At 36.3% G+C, this 27,511-nt stretch overlaps 1 protein-coding gene and 1 pseudogene across 1 annotated transcript in view; one reads left to right on the top strand and one right to left on the bottom strand.

Annotated features, from left to right (window-relative positions):
- The window catches only part of PCDH15 (protocadherin related 15), a 2,324,555-nt gene that overhangs the window by 1,879,434 nt on the left and 417,610 nt on the right, over positions 1 to 27,511 (bottom strand). The window lies entirely within an intron of this gene.
- LOC140517099 (heterogeneous nuclear ribonucleoprotein A1-like) lies at positions 18,418 to 24,164 on the top strand (annotated as a pseudogene).

The following is a 27,511-nucleotide window of genomic DNA, read 5'->3' as shown; positions in this document are numbered from 1 at the left end:
GGGTAATAGAAAAAGTTTTGCTTTGTCATTTGCTTATTTGTGGGCTGGATTTCAGTGTTGAGGGAGACATCGTATGATAAGGTATGGTAAAGAGGAAGTAAGTATAAATGAATGAAAGGAACACTGTCTTTTTCAAGGACTTTAGGGATGAGAGAAGATGTTGGATTAAAGGCACATGCAGAGGGAAAACTTAATAAGAAATCCTTCTTCTATGAAAGAAGTTATTAGATGATAATCTAGGGATTGGATTTACCAGGTTGTGAAGTCTATCTTACTCTGATTATTTCTTCAGGAAATAAAACTTTGTTGATTTTGCTCTGCATCCCTGTCTTGATATCTCCTTTTTGGGTGCTATATTCATCTATGAAATGAGGGGAGGGGGAGTCTGGCACCATGATCTCAAAGGTAGTTGTAAGAAATGTCTCAGTAAACATAAGCCTTCTGTATAAATGTGAATTGTAACTCATGACAATTTCTAAAACACCAGCTCCCAGAAAGCAGGAGTTGTTTTATAGTTTGTCGTTTTGCATCTATCTAGCACATTGTTTGCAACATAGTAGGTAGTTAATTAACTGCTTGCTAATCATTTTTATTGATTAGATGCAACGATTTGAATGTATTTCCTCTGGATATTCACTTGTATTTTGAACCTGAGAATAATAAGACGTGTATTTGATACCTTCTAAAGCTTTAAACATGGAAAAATCAATTAACTATATTCTTCTGGTTGTCAGTGACTCACCTTAAAATTATTTTGTGGTTATTGGAGTGCATTTTGCATTTATTTATCTGTGTATGTGTAATTATCCCCAGGAGGATACATTTGTTATGGGCAGGGGATATTTTCCATTTTATGTCTTTTTTTTATCTCCAGAGCCTACATATCCTAGATGCATATTGCATGCTTACTAATTTGATTCTTAGTATTCTCTTAGAAACTTAATGTGGCTGTTATGACCAAAATTCCAAGGAAAATACTAAGTCTCAGATAGGTGGATATTGGTGGTGCTTTTGGAGAGCTCACTTTTGGTAATATCTATAAGAGTGAAAGAGAAGTTTGCTTAATAGAAGTTAGAGTCTTAGAAAGGCTCCATACCAAGACATACTCTATTTATGGAAGTGGCATATTTAATCATATTTCTCTGCACACTGGTTTTGGCACACAGCCTAAATATTGGCTTAGCACTGAGAATTTGTTTTTCTCACACTCTAATTGTTGCCTTAGCTGCACCAATAGACCATTTTAGTTTTCTATTTCCATTTCACTTCTATTGTTTTCTCTTGTGGAGCATTTCACATTTCTTAGCAACAATTAATCTGACAAATGTAACCTATGGTGATTTGTGTTGGGAAGAAGCAGAGAAGCTGTTAGGAGGGTATAAAAATATTGTATTTTGGCTGCTGGTGTTAGACTTATACAAGTTCTCAAAGTGAACCATGGGATTCTACAGTTCCCTTTTTAAAAAAAGAAAATAGGATTAAGAGTTTAGAAGTAACGTCTGTGTCTGTTCTTAGAATAAGAGTTTTGTTTTTATTTCAAAGTTTTAGAAATTCAAATTTGATAAACCCAAATATATGTTAGGTTAAAAACACAAACTAAGTAGATTAACATCCTGTATATTCATAATTACTTTCCCTTATTAGTTACTCCATTTTATTCTCAATGATTCATTACATCAAGACTCACCTACTGAACCTTACTCCTCTTCCCTGCAGTCCACTTACCTTCACTTTTTTGCCCCCCTTACCTTTGTCTTTTATTCTTCCAAGGTGAACAATGGAAGAACCTATCAGTAAAATGAACTATATGGTTTGGAACCCCTTGTCCTTAGGTAATGTTTTTCTTTTTTGGAGGTTCAGAAAGTCAGAGTTGGAAGCTCCCATAGTGTGAATCTCTTCCAGCCTGTAACTGTAAAAGAATCCTTTCAACATTTTTGGTAAGTGATCATGCAGTTTGGTTTGGAAAATCCCCAATTAGGGGAAAGACACCTCTCAAGATAACTCAAATTCGAAGTCCTATATTTGTCAGGAAGATTTTTTTCCCCATTATATCAAGGTTAACGTATTCTTTATAACTTCTACCCATTTATTTAGTTCCATCCATGTGAGCTAAACAGAAGAATTTTCGCTAACATAGGACAGTTTTTCAAATTTTTAAAGTCAACTAAGATGTCAGTTCGTCTTTTCTTCTCCAATTTGAACATCATACATATTCTCACATTTTCAATAATGTGTGAGCAGTCAGGTGTGATTTTATTGAGGCAACATAATGTAGGGGGAATTGTATTGGGTTAAGAAGTCCTGGGTTCTGTTCTTGTCAGTCAGTTTCTTCTAGTCACTTCCTATCCCTTGTCCTTAGCTTTGTCAGCCATAAAATCAAACTGTTAAACTAGCTGCTCTACAATGCTTTTTTTAATTCTACATCCTATGATTCTATACAAATGATAAACTGACTAAAGTAGATGAGATAGAGAAGGAACACACCCAAAAAGATGAAGAAGTTAAATGGTAGTGTTTCAGTACTTTCTATGTGTGCAAAATGGGAATATACAGTGTACAAATATCAAACAACTAAGATAATTTTTACAAAGTAACATATTCAATGAAAGTGGTCAGTCAAGGCAAATCTAAAAGCTTTTATTAAACGTGACTATGTGCCAGGTTCAGTGCCAGGTACTGAAGACAGAGATCCAAAATAGAAACAGATAAAAAAGAGCACCATCTTGGAGTGCATCAACATATACAGCAAGTATGAAATAGAAAATATTTGCAAAAGGAATACTAAGTATTTGGGGTCAAAGAGTGCTAACACTCTGAATAATTGAAAAAAGGGCAAAGCTCTTTATAATTCTTGTTGAAATAAAATATTAAGATAAAAATGCATCGTGAAATATAGCACCATTTTCCTAAATAACATACTATTCTAATTCTCAATTAATGACTTACAAGGTAATAGGTACATCTATCTGATATATTTATCATTTCAGGAAATAGAGATTGAATAATTCTCTCCAGACATAGCATAATACCCAGTGTTTATCAAGAAGTCAAAATGGACACAGGAATTATTCCTATTTTTCCTCACATAGATCACAATAATTGATCAATTTACCAGACCAAAAGAACTAAGAGAATTTGGCAAATATATCCCCTTAGAATATAGTTACAACTTATTATTTATGCTATTATTATTCTGTTCCTTGAATGGAACACATTTACATTTATGAAAACTGTAATGCAAGAATTATTCTCAGAAAATGCATTCTTTGAAAATGAATCAAAGAAACTGAGCATTAATGAGGCCCCCAGGTATTTTCCATTCCATCCAAAATTCTATTTTTTCTCTTAAATCTACAAGTGAACTTCACTGGCTCTCATTATTTCAACCATAATTTGTACATTTATTGTTCCCAAATATTTATTACTTATTTCTAATTTCTAACTAATCCAGATTAAAATTTACCAACATAAAGACAAAATTGCTCTTGTTTTGCTACCATTTTAAGAATAAAACAATCTACTGTGAAGAAAAGAGTACTTATCCTGATATTAAGAAGATCAGTATTTAAATCCTGCCTCAAACACTAATGAGATATATGAAACTGGGTAGGTCACTAATCATTGTGAGACTAAGTTTCCTCATCTACAAAATGAGTGGATAACAATCATTGACCCAATTGAGGTTGGAGCATAAAATCCATGATGGTTTGGTTTCAGACATCTAAGTCATCAAGGGTTCATAACTGTAGAGATAGAAGTAGTCTTAAAGACTACCAAATTGCAACTACACAGGGGAAATCAAGCCTCAAACAGATGAAATGATGTCATAGAAGATCCTGGTGGTAATTAGTTTATTTCAAATTTGAAGAACATCCTATAATTATTAATCTTTTGCCAATTCTACTACACATCCTGTTGACTCTTTTTTATATCTTTCTATTTCTTTTGACTTGCTCTTAATTCCTATCTACTCTACTAAATTTTTTTGCAATGTTTCTATCACTAAGATCCAGGAACTTCTCACTGAGCTTTTCTCTCTCTTTTTTTGAGAAAAATGAAGCTAGAAGGCCCTTGTCCCTATTGTAACTCCAAGTGAATCATGTTTCACTTTCAATATCATCATTTCTTTCCCATATTTCACAATCATCAAATATTCTATGAGATTTTACTTTGAGGATTTCTAGAATACCATTTAACCCATGTAAATAGAGAAACTGTTCTCTTTAAAAGGACAGATTCATTCAATCAGTCATGTAAAAAATTCTCAACTTTTAATGGATTTGGGTGCTAACTGATGCAAAGGGTTCTCTTTAATAATGTCAAAGAGAAACACTCCCATGTCTACCATTCCCATGCAGCTCATCTTCTTGGCTTTCTCCTGATGTTACATCGAAAGTAGACAGCTACATTTAGACAAACATATGTTTATGAATATTCTGTGTTCAAAATATCTAGGCATCTAGCTTAACACAATTCTTTCCATTACTTTGCATGTGTATTCTACATTATATTTTTGACATTTTATATTCAAAATTTCCTTAGTCATCCTCCATCATTCAAATGAGTTCCATCTTTTTTTCACTTTCCTGGTTCTACATTTCAACAAGATCTGCATTTTAAGGTTGTTTATTGATAAATGAGAGAAAGCCCTTGTAGATCATACTTGTTAGACTTATTCATTACTATATGAGAATATTTCAAAAAAAAAATCTCTCAGTGATATATTCCTGACTATCTGAATCCCCTAGAGTAAGATATAAGAAGACTAGAAAGAGGGAACATTGCTAGATTTTGGGGGGGTTTGGATAATAGAGGGTTTTATATTGGATACTGGAATGATAGTATTCCACTGGAGATTATTCAGTAAGGGTATAACTTGATTAGACCTCTGGTTTAAAAAAAAAAACACATTTTTTTGGCTTAGTGGGTGGTGAACTAACTTGGAGAGAATTTGGTGGAAGAGATATTAATCATAATGCAATTTCAATTGTACAGTTATGAGGAAATGAGTGTCCACAAGCTCATAGCTGTTGTGTTATCATAGTTGAGAAAGAGGCATATTTGAAAGTGGTTGTAAAGATGAAATTGACCAGTTTTGGCAACAAAGTGGATATTGGTAGAAGGTGAGAGAGCGTGAGAAGTTGTGGCTGAAATACAGAATGTAAGCCTTGGGACACCATGATACTAATAAGAAGGAAAAGGCGGATGGGATGGTGGGAAAAGATGATGAGTTCAGTTCTGGACATTTTACTTTTAAAATATCTATAGGAAAACTAGTTCAAGAAGTCTTATAGACAGTTGGAGTTGTGGGACTGGAAGTCAATAGAGGAATTAAAGATTATAGATAGATAGATATAGATATATAGAACTCTCTCTCTATATGTACATATACACACATACATATATACACACAAACACATATATCTATATACATGTACACATGTATTATATATATATTACATGTGTGTGTGTGTGCATGTGTAAGAATAATCAACACAGACATGACACTGTAATCCATAGGAGCTGATGAGATCACCATATATGATAGTATAGAAGGAGAATGACACAAACGTATAAGATTCTAGATAGAGCTCTATAACATATCCACAGAAATGTAGAGATAATAGTGTCAAAGAGAAGACTGTGATGAACTGTGTTAAAAACTACAGAGAAGGGGCAGAGTCAAGATGGCAAAACAGAAAGATGCATATACTCTAGTGCTTCTCCCACACCCCACAAAATACCTGTAAAAAATGACTCTCAACAAATTCTAGAGCAGCAAAAGCCACAGAACAACAGAGTGAAAGAGATTTCCAGCCAAAAGTAACCTGAAAGGATGACAGGAAAGGTCTATCCCATGGGACACTGACCAAAGCAGAGCCCAGCCCTGACCATGGGGCACAGGGAGGAAAAGGACCTGAACAGGCCTCAGGGCATAATCCCCAGCAGGGAGGGTCTCAGATCCCTCAAATTACAAGCAACAGAGAAAATTTCAAAGGTCAGTGTGGGACAGCTTTCCCAGCTGGGTGAGAGGGGAGCAATGTGCCTCCATCACTGGTCCCAGGTGGTGGCAGAGGCGGTGGCAGGAGGTACAGAGGCCACAGAAGCAGCCTGGTTCTGTTCTCTGAGTAGCTCAGCTTAAAGCCTCTGGGGGAATGGAGCAGGGGATCTGAACCTCAGCCCTCAGTGGTGGCCCCACCCCCACCCTAAGCCCCTGGGGGAATTGAGGAACTGATCTGAACCTCAGCCCTAAGCATGACACTGGGGGGAGGAGGAGCATTAGGACCCTCCTCTTGACAAAGGATTCAGAAGTAACTGACAGGGAAAATGTCCTAAAAAGGGAAAAAAAAAGACCATAGAAGGTTACTTTCTTGGTGAACAGGAATCTCCTTCCATCCTTTCGGATGAGGAAGAACAATACATACTTTCAGAGGAAGTCAAGGCTTCTGCCTCCAGTACCTTCAAAATAGAAGAGCTTGAAAAGCAAGTCAGCAGTTTGCTAAAGAAAAACCAAAAAAAAAAAATGCTCAGGATAATATCACCTCTAAAAATAGGCTAAATCAATTGGAAAAAGAGGTCCAAAAAGCCAATGAGGAGAAGAAAGTTTTGAAAAGCAGAATTAGTCAAATGGAAAAGGAGGTGCAAAAGCTCAATGAAGTTTTTTAAAAAAGAGAGAGAAGAAGAAATGGGTGGGCAGGAGAGGACAGAGGGTAATATGGTTAGTCTTACACAAAATGACTGTTATGGAAATCATTTGCAAAACTACACAGATATGGCCTATATTGAATTGCTTGCCTTCTCAAAGGGGATGGGTGGAGAGGGAGGTAGGAAGAGAAGTTTGAACTCAAAGTTTTGGGAACAACTGTTGAGTATTGTTCTTGCACGCAGCTAGGAAATGAGAAATACAGGTAATGGGGTATAGAAAATTATTTTGCTCTACAGGACAAAAGAGAAGATAGGGACAAGGGAAGGGAAGGATGTTAGAAGGGAGGACAGATTGGTGATAGGGGTAATTCGAATGCTCAGCGGTTTGGGGGGGAGGGGAGAAATGGGGAGAAAATTTGGAACTCAAAATTTTGTGGAAATGAACGTTGAAAACTTAAATAAATAAATTTAAATACAAAAAAAAAAGAAGAGAAACATGAAAAGGTAAACAGGAAAGAGAAACCATAAAGGACTTTCTAAAGTTGAACTGTTTACATTCCTACATGGCAAGACAATATTTGTAATTCCTGAGACTTTTCTCAGTATTTCAGTAGGCGGAGGGATTACACACACACACACACACACACACACACACACACACACACACACACACACACACACACACATGCCCGTACACATATAGACAGAGAGTACAGGTTGAGTTGAATCAAAAGAAATACTATCCGTAAAAAAATAAAGTAAAACTAAGGTGTGAGAGAGGAAAATATTGGGAGAAGAAAAGGAGAAATGGAATGGGGTAGGCTATAACTCATAAAAGAGATAAGAAAAATCTTGTTCAAGAAGAGAAAAGGGAGGAGATGAGAGAGGAAAAGTGAAGCTTACTCCCTTTACCTATGGCTTAAGGAAGAAATAACATGCTCACTTAATTTGATATGAAAATCTATCTTACACTACAGGGAAGTAGGGGAGAAGGAGACAAGTGGGGTGAGGAGGATGATAGAAGGGAGGGCAAATGGGAGAAGGGAGTAACTAGAAGTAAACACTTTTGGGAAGGGACAAGGTCAAATGAGAGAATAGACAAAAAGAGGGAACCATGTAGGATGGAGGGAAATATAGTTTGTCTTACACAACATGACTATTATGGAAGTCTTTTGCAAAACGACACATACATAGCCTGTATTCAATTGCTTGTCTTCTCAGTGGGGATGGGTGGGGAGGGGGGGAGGGAGACAAGTTGGAATTCAAGGTATTACAAACGAATGTTGAGAATTATTATTGCATGTAACTGGGAAATTAGAAATACAGGTAATGGGGTATAGAAATTTATCTTGCCCTACAAGAAAAGAGAGAAGATGGAGATAAGGGAAGGGTAGGGTATGGTAAAAAGGGAGGGCACATTGAGGGAAGGTATAATCAGAGTGCTAGGTGTTATGGGGTTGGGAAAGGGGTGAGATGGGGAAAAATTGGAACTAAAAATTTTGTGGAAATGAATGCTGAAATCCAAAAATAAATAAATAAAACAAAAAATAAAAAAAGCTACAGAAAATTCAAGAGGGATGAGAATTGAGAAAAGACTATTGGATTTGGTAATTAGGAAATAACTGTTCAATGATGAAGACAAACATCAGATTAAGCAATCTGCAGAGTAACAGAAGAAAGACAAAAGAAATCTGTTCTAGATTGCCATCTCAAGAAGTTCAACCACAAAATGTAGGAGGGATATGAGACTAAAAAGAGGATAGAAGAACCAAGTGGGAGGTTTTTGAGGACAAGGGAGAAATGGATATGTTTGTAGGCAGTAGGAAAGCAGACAGAAGATAGGGAGAAACTGTAAACAAGTCATAGAATGTGGATGATCAAGGGTCATTATTGGAAGACACAGTATAGAATGTGATCACTTGTGCTGACACAGTGGTTTGTGTTGTCAAAGAGAAGGGCTACCTCTTCAAGTGATACAGGTGAAGTAGGAGATAGTGGAAGAAGGTATCTGAGTAATACAAGAAGAAGATGGGAAAAGAGAGAGTCGTTAGGAAATAATCCCAATTTTTTTTGATAATCCCAATTTTTAAGAAGAATAGGAAGGACATTTCTCAACTGAGAGGGAAGGGGGAGGAGAAGTTATGGGAAATTTGAGGAAGGATGAAGAGATACTGTGATGAGTTGAGGACTGAGTTAATTATGGAGTGATTCTATATTCAAATACATATTATATGCCACTGATACTATGACTATTTTACTATGCAATTTTAAATATTTTCAAATATAACTCAACGAATGAGACACAATCTTTTTTTTTTTTTTTTTTTGGAAAACTTCATGTTTCAATCAGACTCAGTAGTCTATAATTTTTCCTAGGACTTCAAATTCAGGGCAGAAAAATCACCAAGAAGTAGACCAGGCAAATTTTCCCCACCTCCATTCTAATGATACATTGTTGGATAGATTATTCACCCAAGTGATGGGCATATCTGGAAGGAGGCCAAATGACTGGTGATCTGACATACCACTGGGTAAAATGCCCAACTGTCGAAAGTGCAAATATACAAGGTATTTAGTACAATTATGTAAATGATATGTGAGCCAAAAGCACAAGTACACTGAAAAAGGGTATAATATAAATGAAACATCATCAAGGCAAAGCCTTGAGACAGAAATAGAACATAACTTTTTAAAGGAGAAACGTATGAAGAGAAAACAGGACATGGACCTATCTGTGATTTAATCAGTATGAGTACTCTATATTGCAGTTTATAAGTAATTCACATTTCAACCCTTAGAGGGCAATGACTTTTTTTTTTCAGGCAGCTTTTCATAATAGATAAAACACTAAATTAGGAGTCAAAAAGACCTAGGTTTATCTTCTGCCTCATGTACTGCATAATGAACCACTGAATTTGAGTTACCTACAGTTCCACCATTATAGAACGGGGTTAATAATGGTATCAAATTCACATTGGTTGTGAGGATCAACTATGTTTTGTAAATATTGTGCTAAACTTATAGAAATCATTAAATGTAATTTATTATTGGAATAAAAACAGTAATATTTTATGATGTTTTAAGATTTGCATAGAGTTTCACATATATCATCTCCTTGATCCTTCCATTAATCTTTGGAGGTAGGTAATATGGCTATAATTCCCACTTTAGAGATGACGAAACTGATTCTTAGATTTTAGTGACATATCCAAAGTCACACTGATTTACAAGTGGGAGAAAAAGATGTGAATTCCTATCTTCCTGAATTCCAAGTACAGTATTTTATTGACTTTGAAATCTTTGAATTCACTTAGTGTTTAATACCTATCGTTTCATCCCCAACACTAGTACCGTACTTAGTAGTCAAACACTAGGTGCTTAAAAATAAATGATCATTTAAATTACATTGAATTATTGTGGATATACTCTTATAAATCCTCTGCAGAGGATCTCAACACAAAACATTGATAATGTTTGACTTTATCTTCTAAAATTCTATAAATACACATTCCAAAACCACTCTGACCATCTGTTATCCTTTGCTTTTGCTAAATGACTAACCCATTTTATTTAACGATTTTATAGTTCTTGTGTGGTATAATTTGTTCTAAGTCTTGCATTTAAATTTTCAATAGTAATAGCGTACAGTGACTTTAAGCGAATGCATCTCTGTGGCCCCTCCCCCCACCTAGGCTTAGGTGTTGAACCTCAGCACTTATCACAGTACCTGGAATGTAATAAGTCCTTATTAAATGGATTTTGATTTCAATAAATTGTGACCCTATGAAGCTATTTAATTGGAGAATCATTTTTAAAATTCTGCTTTTTTCCTTACATTTAGTTAATTGGCACACGAAATTCATACTGGGCATCTTCTGAAGAGACAACAATGTAGATATATGATTAACAGTAGCTATATCACATGTACAATTACATGGCTCTTGCCTTACCTGATAACTTGGCCTTCTCCCTAGATGAAGCTTTCATACTAAGCATGATGTGGTCAGAGCCTCCACAGGGCTTTACTGTTCCCAGGGAGACAACTCTGAGGTAACCACAAATCACGACTTCTCCTTGCTCTCAGAAACCTTCGTAATTGCTACCATAAGTTGTGGATTCAAATGTTTTTTCTCTAATTGATGGTATTTTATCTATTTTGTTTCCATCAGTTTCTCACTGCTTATAACTAAGAAAAGGATTAGGAGACAGAAAAAGGCTTTTGTTGTTTTTTTCTTTCAATTTATTTATTTTCAGTGTTCTACAATTACTACCATATGATTTATACTTTTTCCCTCTCTCCCCCTCCTTCCCCTCTACTTCACCCCTCCATACCCAAGACACCATACAATTTTATAAAGGTTCTACACATACATTCCTATTAAATATGTTTTCACCATAGTCATGCTTTATATTAAAAGGAATTAAAATGAATAGGAGAAATCATAAAACAAACCAAAGCATAATACAAAAGAAAATGATCTGCTGTATTCTGCGATTGAATTCGATGGTTCTTTCTCTGGATGAGGAAGACATTTTCCCTTAAAAGACCATTGGGAATTTTTTAAGTCCTTGCATTTCAATGAAGTTGTACGTCTAACAGAAAAATTCCTTGCACACTCTGGTTGTTGCTGTGTACAAAGTTCTCCTGGTTCTCCTCCTGCTCAGCATAAGATCATATAAGTCTTTCCAGGCCTCTCTGAAGTCTTCCCGTTCATCATTTCTTATACCATAATAGTATTACATTGCATTCATATACCACAGGTTATTTAGCCATTCCTCAATTGATGGGCATCCTCTTGATTTCCAGGTTTTGGCCACCACAAACAGTGCTGCTATAAATATTTTTTTGCATGTGGGATCCTTTTCCATTTTTATGATCTCTTGGAGATACAGACTTAGAAGCAGTATTGCTGGGACAAAGGGCACGCATATTTTTGTAGCCCATTGGGCATAGTTCCAAATTGCTCTCCAAAATGGTTGGATCAGCTCACAGCTCCACCAACAATGAATCAGTGTTTCCACTCTCCCACATCTCCAACATTTGTCATCTTTTTATTTTGTCATGTTAGCCAATCTGTTAGATGTGATGTAGTATCTAAGAGTTGTTTTGATTTGCAACTCTCTAATCAATAGTGATTTAGAGCATTTTCTCATATTACTATATATATATATGTATATATATATATATATATATATATATATACATATATATATATATATCTATGTATGTATATGTATATATCTTTAATTTCTTCCTTTGAAAACTGCCTGTTCATATCCGTTGATCATTTACAGTTAGGGAATGATTTGTACTCTTGTACATTTGATTCAGTTCTCTATATATTTTAGAAATGAGGCCTTTATCACAGACACTAGTTGTAAAAATTCTTTCCCAGTTTTCTGCTTCCCTCCTAATCTTGATTGCATTGGGCTTGGTTGTGCAAAAACTTTTTAGTTTAATGTAATCCAAATTGTCCATTTTGCATTTGATTATACTTTCTGTCTCTTCTGTAGGCAAAAATTCTTCCCTTCTCCATAAATCTGATGAATATATTATTCCTTGCTCCTCTAATTTGTATAGAATATCAATCTTTATACCTAGATCATGTACCCATTTGGACTTTACTCTTCTGTAAGATGTCAGGCATTGGTCTATGCCTAGTTTATGCCGCACTTTTATCCAGTTTTCCCAGAAATTTTTGTCGAAGAGCGAGTTTTATCCCAGAAGCTGGGGTCCTTGGGTTTATAAAATTGTAGATTGCTATATTCATTGACTTCTGTGTCTTGAGTACCTAGTATATTCCACTGGTCTACCCTTCTTTTTTGTAGCCAGTGCCAAGTGGTTTTGATAATTGCTGCTTTATAATACGATTTGAGGTTTCATAGGACTAGTCCACCCTCTTTTAGTATTTAGTATTTAGCATTTCTTTTAGTAGTTCCCTTGATATTCTGTACTGTTTACTCTTCCAGATGAATTTTGATACTATTTTTTTCCAGCTCTAGAAAATAATTATCTGACAATTTGATTGGTATGGCACTAAATAAGTAAATTAATTTAGGTAGAACTGTCATTTTCATTATATTGGCTCAGCCTACCCACGTTGCAACTGATGTTTCTCCACTTAACTTAGATCTGACTTTATTTGTACAAAAAACATTTTGTATTTGTGTTCATATAGTTCCTGGATTTGTTTTGGCAGGTTTACTCCCAAATATTTTATAGTGTCTACCCCTGCTTTAACTGTAATTTCACTTTCTATCTCTTGTTGTTGGACTTCCTTAGTTATGAATACAAATACAGAAGATCTGTGTGGGTTTATTTTGTAACCTGCAACTTTACCAAAGCTGTTTATTATTTCAAGTAGTTTTTTAATTGAATCTTGGGGATTATCTAAATATATCACCATATCATCTTCAAAGAGTAATAACATAGTTTCTTCTTTACCTATTCTAACTTCTCTTAATGCTACAATTAATATTTCTAGTACCATATTGAATAACAGTGGTGATAAGGGACATTCTTGTTTCACCCCAATCTCATTGGAAATGCATCTAGCTTATCTACATTGCATATAATGCTTGCTAAAGCTTTTAGACAGATACTACTTAATAGTTTAAGGAAAGTTCCATGTACTCCTATGCTCTCCAGTGTTTTTAGTAGGAATGGGTGTTGTATTTGACCAAAAATTTTTCTGCATGTATTGAGATAATCATGTGGTTTCTGTTAGGTTTGTCGCTGATATGATCAATAATTCTAATAGATTTCCTAAGATTGAACCATCCCTGTATTCCTGGTATAAATCTTACATGATCATAATGTAGTATTCTCATTATAAGTTGCTGTATTTTTCTTGCTAAAATCTTATTTAAAATTGTTGTATCTATGTTCATTAGAGAAATTGGTGTATAATTTTCGTTGTATTGGCTCTTCCTGGTTTACATATCAAAATGATATATGTATCATAAAAATAACTTGAGAGGACTCTTCCTCAATTTTCCAAATAGTCTATATAGTATTGAAAGTAACTGCTCTTTGAATCTTAGATAGAATTCATTTGCAAATACATCTGGCCTGGAGATTTTTCCTAGGGAGTTCATTGATGGACTGTTCAATTTCCTTTTCTGAGATGAGGTTGTAACTCTCTTAATATCTCCTCTAAGAATTTGGATGCTATACCTCTTGGAGAAAATAGGTTTAATACTGATAATGCTTAGTTGTTTATTGAGTTCTGGCCTTTTTATCAGGAACGTCTGGAAATTTCTTATTTCATTGAATGTCCATCTCCTTGCCTGAAATATTATGCTGAACTTTACTGGGCAATTGATCGTTGGTTATAATTCCAACTCTTTTGCTTTATGGAATATCATATTCCAATGCCTTCTAATTTTTAATGTAGATGCTGCAAGGTCCTATGTGATCCTGACTGTAGCTCCTCAATATTTGAATGGTTTCTTTCTGGCTGCCTGTATTATTTTCTCCTTCCCTTGATAATTCTGGAATTTGGCAACAATATTCCTTGGTGTTTTTAGTTCGGGATACTTTTCGAGAGGTTGAGTGGTGAGTTCTTTCGGTAAATATTTTGCCCTCTGGATCTAGGAATTCTGGACAGTTTTCTTTGATGATTTCTTGGAAGATATTGTCCATATTATTTTTTTTAACATGGCTTTCAGGTAAGTCAATGATATTTAAATTGGCTCTCCTGGGTCTCTTTTCCAGGTCAGTTATTTTTCCAATTAGATATTTTACATTTTCTTCTATCTTTTCACTCTTTAGATTTTATTTGACTGATACTTGATGTCTCATAGAGTCATTAGCTTCTACTTGCCCAATTCTAATTTTTATCAAATTGTTTTCTTCCATTAATTTTGCATCTCCTTTTCTTTCTGTCCAATTATTCCTTTTAAGGAATTATTTTCTTCAGTTAGATTTTTTTTTACTTCCTTTTCCATTTTTCTAATTTTCCCAGTTAGGTTTTGTACTTCCTTTCCCATTTGTTCAATTTTTCTTTTTGAAGAACTGTTCTCTTCAGTGAATTCTTTTTTTATACTTTTAAAACCACTGGCCAGTTTTTGTTCTATTTCCTTCTTCACCTTTCCCAGAGTTCTCTTTTTGCATATGAGCAGTTGATTGTCCCTTCTGAAGTTTCTGATGGGAGTACAGTCTCAATTCTGACCTCTTTACTATTCGTCTTTTGGTTCTTGTCCCCAAGGAAGGTTTCTACGGTCTTTTCCTTCCTGCTTTACTTCTTATTCATGATGATGACACTTTGTGTATTATGACCTCTGGTTCTTTCATGTAGAAGCTAAAGGACCTGGTGCTGAACTGGCTGGTGTGAGGAGGCAGAGACCAGGTGAATTCTTCTTTGGTGTGTGTGTGTGTGTGTGTGTGTGTGTGTGTGTGTGTGTGTGTGTCTGTCCCTGGATTGGTCCTGGGGCTAGCTTGTTAAGTGTGGTGGAAGGGTGGTCTGGTCGTGAGAGATCTCCTTACCTGATACAGAGCAAAGGAAAGTTCTGTGGTTAGTGATCTTGGATGCCCTTGTGTCTTCTCGTTTCCTCTGGAGTGCTAAGGCACACCTGAATTCCTGATATTCATGGTCATGAGGCTCCACCCATTTGGAACTCGGGATCTTCTCTTGGTTCACTGAGGTGCAGCTGTCTGGGACAGCTCCAGTTCTCCAACACGGAAAGAGGAATATTCCTTAGTGATTTTCCTAGTCTCACATGGTACAAGACTTTTTGCCCATTCTGCTGATCCCACTGTTCAAGAATCCTTCTGGGGAAATATTTTATGGCTTTTTCCAGGTCAACAAGTAGAGGGGGAGAGAGTATTTACCGATCAATCCACCATTTTGGCTCATGGAAGTTCAAGTAGAAGACATACAGACATTTAATCTGTGGGTTGACAGTCTCAGGAGTAGTTGCTGAAGATATCTGGGGCTCCAGGGCTCTCACTTATTGGGTTCTGCTGGATTCTGATACTGGGGTATTTTGTTCAAAATTTTGCCATGCTGTCACTGCCTCAGACTATCCTGTGGCTTTTGTTCTCAGCCATGTCATGACAGGGATGTGCTGAGCTGTGCACTGTATGCTCCTCCAACCCCGTGGAATAAAACCTTCCTGTTCACCTTCCAGTCTATCCTGGTCTGTGAATCTGCCACAGTCTGTCTCCTATTGGATTCTACATCTCCAAATTTTGGTCAGATTCTCTTTTTAGACCTATCTGAAGGAGTTTGTCTAAGACCTTAGGTGCATGGCTGCTCTCACTTCAACATCTTGGCTAGGCCTCTGTTTTTTTTGTTTTGTTTTGTTTTGTTTTGTTTTGTTTTGTTTTTGTTTTTATGCATATTTATTACTCATTTCAAAATTCTTTGTCTGGGTGGGGCTAGACAGATGACCCAGTAATTTTTGTCTTCAGAATGAAGAATCCCAGTTTGCATAACAATGTCAAACAACAACAATATAAACAACAACTCAGACAAGATTTTCATGGATTATTTTAAAAAGTATATGTTCTAAGTATGAATTTTATATTAGCAGTATTTAATCACTTCTCACACGTAAAGAAACAAAGGCACATTCACTGTAGAGAATAATTAGCAGAGTTTAAATATTTATTTTATGTTAAGTCCACTTTGTTTACCAATGCATTTTTAATGTTTAGAGATGAGCTATACTAATGTTATTTATTAATTATATTTTAATTCCCATACATAGCCAACTAAAGAGCTTTCTCATATATCCATGTCTGGAAAAATGAATAAAACATAGATAAACAAAAATAAATAGACAAATAACTAAATGTTCATTTTGGTGTAGCAAGAAACAAAACTCTGAAAGAGCAGAGCAATGAATGGGGCATGCAACTAGAAAATTAGGAAAAGAAAAAAATTCACCAATTCATTAATGATGAGAGGAAATGAACAGGCAGCTTTCAGAAGACAAAATTAAAGCTATCTATAGTCATATGAAAAAAATTCTCTAAATCACTATTGATTAGAGAGATTCAAATCAAAGCAACTCTGAAGCACCACATCACACCTATCAGATTGGCTAACAAGATGACACAGGAAGATGATAAATGTTGGAGAAAATACAGGAGAGTTGCATAACTATTTCATTGCTGATGGAGCTGTGAGCTGATCCACATATTCTGGAGAGCAATTTGGAACTATGGCCAAAGGGCTACAAAAATGTGCATACCCTTTGACCCAGTAATGTTCCTTCTAGGACTGTATCCCCAAGAGATCATAAAAATGGGAAAGGGTACCAGGAGTAGAAAAAATATTTACAGCAATTCTTTTTGTGGTGGCCCAGAACTGGAAATGGAGGGGATGCCCATCAGCTGGGGAGTGGCTGAGCAAGTTCTGGTATATGAATGTAATGGAATATTATTGTTCATCATAAGAAATGATGAACAAGAAAACTTCCGTGAGACCTGGAAGGACTCATATGAACTGCTGATGAGTGAAAAGAGCAGAAACAGGAGAACATTGTATACAGTAACAACCATAGTGTACAAGGAAATTTTCTGGTAGACTTAGCCCTTCACAGCAATGCAAGGACCTAAAACATTTTCAGTAGACTCCTGAGGTAAAATGCCTTCCACATCCAGAGAAAGAACTGTGTAATTCAGTCACAGAATATAGCAGATCATTTTCTTTTGTATTATGTTTTGGTTTGTTATATAATTTTTCCCATTCATAAAAGTATTTAATAGAAATGTATGTGTAGAACCTATATAAAATTGTATCTCATCTCTGGAAGGAAGGGGGAGTTGGGGGAGTTGGGGAAGAGGGAAGGGAAAGGAGGAAAAAAGAAATCTGCGTTGTATGGTAGTGATGGTGGAACACTGAAAATAAATAAAATATACAAAAGTACTATGGTTTGGGGTTGTACAATGAGCAGAATTTTTCTCTTGTGTTTTTGTTTTATTTTAGTGTTTTTCATGGTTTCTCTCATTCATTTTAATTCTTCTATACAATATGACCAATGTGAAAATGTGCTTAATACGAATGTCTTTGTAGAACCCATATAAGATTTCACATCATTTCAAAGAAGGAAGGAAGGAGGGAGAGAAAATGTAAGATTTAAAGAAGTGATTGTAGAAAACTGAAAACAAATAAATTAATTATTAAAAAAGAAAAATAGCAAATTAAAAATCATCAATTAAACACCAAAGTAGAAATCTCAAAATTAAAAGAGTTTAACAAAAAAGAACAGATAAAACTACTGAAATTCTAAATAAAACTTTGATATTGTTAAAAATACACAACATACTGGTTAATCAGATTTTTAAAAAAAGAAAAAAAAGTGGATGTGCCAAGATAGTGGAGGAAAAGCAGAAACTCACTTGAGATCTCCCCTAAACCCATCTCAATAACTGTAAAAATGACTCTAAAGACATTCTATAGTAGCAGAACCCATGAAAAGACAGAGTGAAACAAATTTCCAGCTAAAAAAAACTTGGATGATTAATGGAAAAGATCTGTTGTACAGGCATTAAAGAGGAACAAAAACCAGCATAGACCACACCAGGCACAGACCAGGCCCTAGAAAATGTCAAACAGGCTTCAAGGGACTGAACCACTGGCAGCTGAGGTTTTTTTTCAGATTTCTGCACCCAGAAATGCCAAAGACAACTTACAAGGTCAGTTGGAAAGGTCTGTCAGACCTGGGTAACAGAGGAGCAAAGACCAGCCCCTGCCCCAGCATATCCCTGGTGTGGTAGCTGCTTCAGCAGTGAAGGTATTGGTAGCAGCAGTGATGGCAACAATGGTGGCAGCTGCTTCCAGATCTCTTAGTCCACATATGGTAAGAGAATCAAATAGCTGTTAAAAAGGACATTAAAGGAATATCTTTGCTTGCAATGAGGAGTATTTCTCTTGCTTTTACTAAACTTCGATCTGAGTTATCATCCTAGGTGGCAGTCCTGGAGTGAGAAGGAGAACGGGAATAGCAGAGTTTGTGATAACAGTAGAGATGGAACATTCTTCACAGTTCTATTTCAGAAATGAGTGTTTGTGGTCACTCACAAGCCAGAGCACAGGCCACGAGACGACTGAAGACTTCTCCTTAAATCATACCACCCTGGAAGAGAAGAAAACTTACAGGTCTCCAGAACTATCTCTGAAAACAGTTGCACAAAACCCCTGAAGCATGAGACAGTACACTTTGCACACTGGAAGCAGATTCTACCTTAAAAAGAAAAATGTAAAAAGTCAAGTAATTCGCTGAGAAAAATGAACAACCAGCAGGAGAAAAAAAAAACCCTCAGACTGTAGAATCTTACTTTGCTGAAAAGAAAGATGAAAAAAAATCAAAAAGGAAAACAAATTTGAAGCTCTAATATCTAAAGCCACCAAATAATACATGAATTGGTCTCAGATCATGGAACAGCTCAAAAAGGATTGTGAAAATCAAGTAAGAAAAGTAGGGGAAAAATTGAGAAGGAAATGAGAGTGATGCAAGAAAGTCATGAAAAATGTGCCAACAACTTGCTAAAGGAGACTCCCCCAAAATATTGAAGAAAACACCACTTTAAAAATACACTAATAGAAAGGGAAAAATAGCTCCAAAAAGTCAATGAGGAGAAGAATGCCTTAAAAAGCAGAAAGGATAAAATGGAAAAGAAGGTCCAAAACTCACTGAACAAAAAAAAAAAAAGATTCCCTAAAGATTAGAATGGATAACACAGAACTTAATAACTCCATGAAAAATCAAGAAATTATAAATCATATAAAACAAAAAAAAGAACTTTAAAAAATAGAAAACAATGTGAAATATCTGATTGGAAAAAATAACTGACATGGAAAATAAATGCGGGAGAAGTAATTTCACATAGTAATTGATATATTATATATAAATATATGTATATATATATATTTTTTTCTTCCTTCCTTCCTTCCTTCCTTCCTTCCTTCCTTCCTTCCTTCCTTCCTTCCTTCCTTCCCTCCCTTCTTCCCTCTTTCCTTCTTTACTTCAAATCTAGGCAATGTATATCTACAGCTTCATCAAAATCTAAGAAACTAGTAACCTTGCAAAAATGATAAAACAGAAGAAATGGCAATCTGCAATGACCAATTGTTGAGGAAGCTATGTTGATTTTGATTATTGCTTCCCTTCTAAATGCTTACAAACCATTATTTTAATAATATTTAAAGTTTAACTTGTTTCAGGGAACCCAGGTTACAGACTAAGATCCCTTCACTATCAAAGGAATAAAACTAAATTTAGAATAAGATGAAAAAGTGTAATTCATTGAAGTAAAAAAGTGAATTACATGAAAGCTGCTTTGACCCATTGTTCTAACTACTGTATTTCTATCCCTTGCACAGCCTACGTAGCACAGTAGCCTTTCTGTATCCTGCATCATCTCCAATGGTGACTGTCTGAGATCCAGGTTCTGTATCTCCCTCTCCTACTCAATTGGATTTACTGTAAGAACCAGAATTAAGGTTAAAATTGAAATATATTTTGCTTTATTTCACATATATAATTGATATCACATTTCTTGACTTCACAGTATATGGGAGGAGGGTGGGAAGTAGTAGAAGTCACAACTCAAAATTATAGAAGAACCAAGGTCAAAAATACACTATATTTTTTTAAAGAAAGAAAACATGAATTTCTGTCTGTGATGCTGTTGGAGAAAGATTGCTGAAGCTTTTGCTACTACTCTGGCCTTGTCTAAGTCAGAGTGCCCCAAGGAGTCTGAGCAGCTTTGGAAGCACTTTATTGGAGGCCTGAGGTTTGAGAAGATGGATAAGAGTCTAAGGAGCCATTCTGAGCAATAGGGCATGCTTACAGACTGAATGATGATGAGGGATCCAAATACCAAACTGCCAGGGTCTTTGGTTTTGTTGCCACAGTGGAAGATGCAAATGTAGCCATGAATGCCAGACCTCACAAAGTTGATGGCAGAGTTGTTGAACCAAAGAGAGCCATTTCCAGAGAGGACTCTCAAAGGCAAGGTACCCACTTAACTTGGAAAAAGATCTTTGTTGGTGACATTAAGGAAGACACTGAGGAGTATCACTTAGGAGACTATTTTGAATAATATCGAAAAATCGAAGTGACTGAAATCATGATTGACCAAGGCAGTGGCAAAAAGACAGGCTCTTGGGGGAGGACCCAAGATGACTGAGTAGAAAGATACACATATGCTAGCTCCGAATCCACAGCCCATAAAATATCTGCAAAGAAAAACTCCCAACAAATTTTGGAGCAGCAGAAGCCACAGAACAATGGAGCAGAGGAGATTGCTGTTCCAGAGAGACCTGAAAAAATGATGCGAAAGGTCCATCATGCACCAGACCCAGAGCAGAGCCCAGCCCTGCCTTGGCCTCGCGGCACTGAGAGGAGCACATCAGAGCAAGCTTCAGGGACAGAAGCCCCAGCAGCCGTGCAGGTCTCTCCACCCACAGGTGCCGGGGGTGACGAAGAGAGTCTTTTTGGCTCGCAGGGAGGGGAGTGGGGTGTCTCCATGGCTTGGGCCCCCTTGGGAGGCAGCAGCAGAGGCAGGAGCAGGCAGAGGCTCCCAGGGCAGGCAGGAGCTCGGATCCATTGTTGAAGGTCTCTGCATAAACTCCCTGAGGGAACTGAGCCCCATGTGGCAGCCCTGCCCCCACCTGAGCACCTAAACTTAATCTCACACTGAATAGCAGGTCAAAGTCCTGAGGCTGGGAAGCAGCATTTGAATCTCAGACACCAAGCACTGGCTGGGAGGATCTGGAGGTGAGGCTGGGGTGGAGAGGACACACAGAAGTCAAGTCACTGGCTGGGAAAATGCCCAGAAAAGGGAAAAAAAATAAGACATCAGAAGGTTACTTTCTTGGTGAACAGATATTTCCTCCCTTCCTTTCAGATGAGGAAGAACAAGGCTTACCATCAGGGAAAGACACAGAAGTCAAGGCTTCTGTATCCCAAACATCCAGATTAAATATTCAATGGGCTCAGGCCATGGAAGAGCTCAAAAAGGATTTTGAAAATCAAGTTAGAGAGATGGAGGAAAAACTGGGAAGAGAAATGAGAGAGATGAAAAAAAAGCATGAAAAGTAGGTACACACCTTGCTAAAGGAGACCCAAAAAAATGCTGAAGAAAATAACACCTTGAAAAATAGGTTAACTCAATTGGCAAAAGAGGTTCAAAAAGCCAATGAGGAGAAGAATGCTTTCAAAAGCAGAATGAGCCAAATGGAAAAGGAGGTTCAAAAGCTCACTGAAGTAAATAGTTCTTTCAAAATTAGAATGGAACAGATGGAGGCCAAAGACTTTATGACAAACCAAGAAATCACAAAACAAAACCAAAAGAATGAAAAAATGGAAGATAATGTGAAATATTTCATTGGAAAAACAACTGACCTGGAAAACAGATCCAGGAGAGACAATTTAAAAATTATGGGACTACCTGAAAGCCGTGATCAAAGAAAGAGCCTAGACATCATCTTTCATGAAATTATCAAGGAAAACTGCCCTGAGATTCTAGGACCAGAGGGCAAAATAAGGATCCAAGGAATCCACCGATCACCACCTGAAAGAGATCCAAAAAGAGAAACTCCTAGGAACACTGTGGCCAAATTCCAGAGTTCCTAGGTCAAGGAGAAAATATTGCAAGCAGCTAGAAAGAAACAATTCAAGTATTGTGGAAATACAATCAGGATAACACAAGATCTAGCAGCTTCTACATTAAGGGTTCGAAGGGAGTGGAATATGATATTCCAGAAGTCAAAGGAACTAGGACTAAAACCAAGAATCACCTACCCAGAAAAACTGAGTATAAATGGTCTTTCAATGAAATTGGGGACTTTCAAGCATTCTTGATGAAAAGACCAGAGCTCAAAAGAAAATTTGGCTTTCAAACACAAGAATGAAGAGAAGCATGAAAAGGTAAACAGCAAAGAGAAGTCATAAGGGACTTACTAAAGTTGAACTGTTTACATTCCTATATGGAAAGACAATATTTGTAACTCTTGAAACTTTTCAGTATCTAGGTAGTTGGTGGGATTACACACACACACACACACACACACACACACACACACACACACAGACAAAGAGCACAGAGTGAATTGAATAGGATGGGATCATATCTTTAAAAAATGAAATTAAGCGGTGAGAGAGAAATATATTGGGAGGAGAAAGAGAGAACTGGAATGGGGCAAATTATCTCTCATAAAAGAGGCAAGCAAAAGACTTTTTAGTGGAGAGAAAAAGAGGGGGGGTGAGAGAAAAACATGAAGCTTACTCTCATCAAATTCCACTAAAGGAAGGAATAAAATGCACACCCATTCTGTTATGAAAACCTATCTTACAATACAGGAAAGTGGGGGAGAAGAGGATAAGCAGGGTGGAGGGGGATGATGGAAGGGAGTGCAATGGGAGGAGGGAGCAATTTGAAGTCAACACTTGTGGATGGACAGGATCAAAAGAGAGAATAGAAGCAATGGGGGGCAGGATAGGATGGAGGAAAACATAGTTAGTCTTACACAACACTACTATTATGGAAGTCATTTGCAAAACTACACAGATATGGCCTATATTGAATTGCTTGCCTTCCCAAAGGGAATGGGAGGGGAGGGAGGGATGAAAAGAAGTTGGAATTCAAAGTTTTAGGAACAACTGTTGAGTACTGTTCTTGCTACTAGGAAATAAGAAATACAGGCAATGGGGTATAGAAAGTTATCTGGCCCTACAGGACAAAAGAGAAGATAGGGACAAGGGAAGGGAGGGATGATAGAAGAGAGGGCATATTGGTGATAGGGGCAATTAGAATGCTCGGTGTTTTGGGGTGGAGGAAGGGGACAAATGGGGAGAAAATTTGGAACCCAAAATTTTGTGAAAATCAATGTTTAAAGTTAAACAAATAAAAAAAGAGAGGCTCTATTTTTGTTACTTTTGATGACCATGATTCTGTGGATAAGATTGTCATTCAAAAATATCATATTGTGAATGGCTACAACTGTGAAGTAAGGAAAGCTTTGTCTAAGCCAGAAATGGTCAGCACTTTACCTAGCTGAAGAGATCAAAGTGGTTCTGAGAACTTTGGTGGGAGCCATGAATGTGGCTTCCTTGGAAATGATAACTTTGGCCATGGTAGGAACTTCAGTGGTCGTGGTGGTTTTGGTGGAAGCTGTGGTGGTAGAGGATATGGTGGAAGTAAAGATGGCTACAATGGATTTAGAAATGATCGTGGTTATGGAGGAGGCTGCTCTGGTTACTTGGGAGGAAACAGAAGCTATGGAAGGGGTGGACAGGGTTATGGAAACCAGGGCAGTGGTTGTGGTGGGAGTGGCAACTCTGACAGCTATAACAAGATAGGAGGTGGAGGAGGCTTTGGAGGTCACACTGCAAGCAACTTTGGAGGTAGTGGAAGCTATAATGATTTTGGCAACTACAATAATTAGTCTTCAAACTTTGGTCCCATGAAGGGAGGAAACTTTGGAGGCAGGAGCTCAGGCCCTTATGGTGTAGGCCAATATTTTGCCAAACCACGTAACTAAGGTGGCTGTGGTGGTTCCAGTAGTAGCAGTAGTTTCAGCAGTGGCAGAAGATTTTAATTACTATTAGGAAACAAAACTTGGCAGGAGAGGAGAACCAGAGAAGTAACAGAGAAACTACAGGTTACAACAGATTTGTGAACTCAGCCAAGCACAGTGGTGGCAGGGCCTAGCTGCTACAAGAAAACATGTTTTAGACAATGTTTCTTCATATGGCCAAAAAAACCCAAAACAAAACAAAACAAAGCAAAAAAAACAAAAGACAAAAACAAAAAAAAACCAAACAAACAAACAAAGAAAAAACACCAGGACTGTATTTGTGACTAATTATATGACAGATAATTTTAGTTTCTGTTTTGTGGAAAGTGTAAAGCATTCCAACAAAGGATGTTAATGTAAATTTATTTTGGACCCAAGCTGTTGATTGCTAAATATAACAGTCTGATCATGACTCTGTATAAATGTATATTTAATAGAAAAAGAAAGAAAATAAACATGAGGCATCCCTAAAGAAGAGTTTTTTTTTTTCTTCTCCTATTTGCCAGAGTTGTATTTCCTGAAGTTTGGCACAGGAACAAATCCTCAATGACCACACTTCTCACAGATGTCATATGCTGATGTATTACCAGAGCCAAAATTATTTCAAATAAAAAGTCCTCTTGCTGAATGCTAGAAAAAAAAAATCTCCAAACCGATATGCAATGTTAAAGTACATACCATAAAAATGGGAAAAAATAAGAACAGGTGCCTTTCAGCTTAGAAAGATAAATTTTGAAATAAAAGTGGGACAAGATGAATGCAAAAGTAAACTAAATTTCTTTTATATGCAGTTGAAAAGCTTTTGCATTAACAGAATTAAAGCAACTTTCAAAAGTTTACTTGGGGAGAATATTGCATCAAACATTAAGAAAAATCTGATGATGGTATGCTTAATAAAATCTGTCTTTCTAGGTATAGATGCATAATAGAAATAAATATATATGTATGCATATATACATGTATACATATACACATACGTACATACATACATATTGAATAAGAAATTAGATTTTCTTATTAAAATTGTAATATCATTCAAATTTAATAGGCCTGAGCTATTGAACGTTTAGTCTTAGGACCTGACCATTCTTTAAACCATGTACGTTCTTGGCAATAAAAACAGGAACTCGCCACTCCTGAAACTGCTTATGTTCAAGGGAAGGTGGCCCCTTCCTTGAGCATAAGCACTTGACAGTGATAAAATATGCTGAGCTTCAAGGTTTTTGAACATGTCAGCAATTAAAAAGCCAGAATTAGACCCAGACACACAAACTGCATATGCTAGGGAAGTAGGCTAAAACTCTGTATGTAACTGCCTTGGCCGAGAGCCTTCTTTTTTTGCGAACCCTATAAAAAGCTCGGACCACAAAGTCCTGTTGAGCCTCACCCGTGGGAGGACGCTTCGCGCGGGACCATCTTTACACAATTCAAGTTGTTCTGGCTGCGACGGGGCTCCCAGCCGACTGAGTTATTGGAGGTTCCCTTGAATTGGTGATGTATTCTCTTGCTCTATCTATCTATTGTAATTATAGCCCTTGTATTAATAATCATTATATTTGCCCTCTGCTTCTTCTGCTGTCCTAAACTGTTTGTACCGTGCCTTGTGTAATTAAAGCTTTTTACTTTCGTTTTGATTGAGTCCGAGAGCGTCATTTACAGGAGCGAATCCGAACTTTCTTAATACACATATATAGCTTAGAGGACAGAGAGGTTGCTATACAGACAAGACGGAAGTTTAAATTCCCCTTCTGACAATTGCTACCTATACAACCCTGAAAAATCATTGAGACTCTCAGTGCTTCCAAGCAATTCTCTAAACTATACGTTGCAAAACACAATCAAAAATGTATTATCAGAGGGAATATCCTTGTGATCATTTCCCAGACAAATGAAATAAAAAAAAATTCTTACCATAGAAATGTTCAACAACATACCATTTCTGTGGGGGAGAAGAAACGGATAAATAGAATAGGAATTTTTCAAGGGTGTTATCTGAATGTTTCTACAAATTTTCCCACTTCTTATTTCATGAAAAAGGTTTTTATTTGTATACTACCTTGAAAGCAATTTTCCTTCCAAACCCACTTCATCTGAATCCCATCATGTTTCAGCTCCAAGGCAATTTCATTTGACTGGCCAGCTTTAGATGGTTTGATCAGTAAAGATCAAAAGGAAATTCAAGAAAATAAAATTATTCACATTCTATGATGTTTTGTGGAATGACTGAACTAAGATGAATTATAATTTATCCATATACGCTGAACAATACGATTTTGAAAATGCTATCCCTTTTTGAAATTAAACATTTGAATTTGAAAAAAATAAAGTATCACAGTCAGAGTATTTACATTCTTAATACACATGGTTCAATAGTTAAAATATTTTTTTCTCCTATAAACACTGGATATTTAATTTGTTGAGGCAAAAGAACTAGAAACAAGAAAATTCAGTCATTTCAAATTTAAAGATATATTTAAAAAAATATGTGCTTACATATCAAAATATTATAAAGCTAAATTTTAGGATGTGCATGGATGTGGGTATGTACCCGTGTATATATGTATATACACAACATATACATGCATGTATACACATAGATATACACATATTGATACTTACATATGTGTGGTGCATCTAACTTTGGAATTTTAAGGGCCAATGAATCCATACCTTAACATTTTTATGTCTTACTGACCGCAGTAAATTTAGTAAGACATTTGCAACATATTTATAGCTATATATCTGAGGTAATCTTGAGATGATTGATAAGTCATACTTGGAATCAGTAAAAAGTTGATCAAAGTCCTACCTCAGAAGCATATTAACTATGTGATACTGGACAAATTACTTAACCTTGCACTCCCACAAGTAATTCTCTAAGATTATCATTAACCACATAGGCAGACCTCTGACTGTCACTGGAGACAGTATCTCAGGAGGAACTAAGTTCACAAATAAAATCACAGACCTATTCAAATATATTGTTATTCAAAGTTTTTTAAATTCCCCTTCCCATTAAATATAAATTAAGTTTTGTGGAAATGCGTGCTACATTTTTCCTTTTAGAACTCTTCACTTTCTTATACCCATACAGTTACAGAAAATGACATCTCATGTGAAGACTTGGATAGGAGTTGGTGGATTCAGGAACACTTAGGCTTAAAACCTGTATGTGACACTCACTAGTTATATGGTCCTGGTTATATCACCTAGGGCATTTCATCAGTTACTTACTCATTTGTAAAATGTGAAAAAAAAAATGACACCTGTAAATCTACCTCCTAGGGTTATTAGGTAGTTCAGTTTATATGAAGCATATGAACTGATTTGCA

Source organism: Notamacropus eugenii, chromosome 1, assembly GCF_028372415.1.
Source record: "Notamacropus eugenii isolate mMacEug1 chromosome 1, mMacEug1.pri_v2, whole genome shotgun sequence".
NCBI lineage: Eukaryota > Metazoa > Chordata > Mammalia > Diprotodontia > Macropodidae > Notamacropus > Notamacropus eugenii.
Note: the sequence above shows the minus strand (reverse complement) of the source record. Positions and strands in the feature narration are given on the sequence as shown.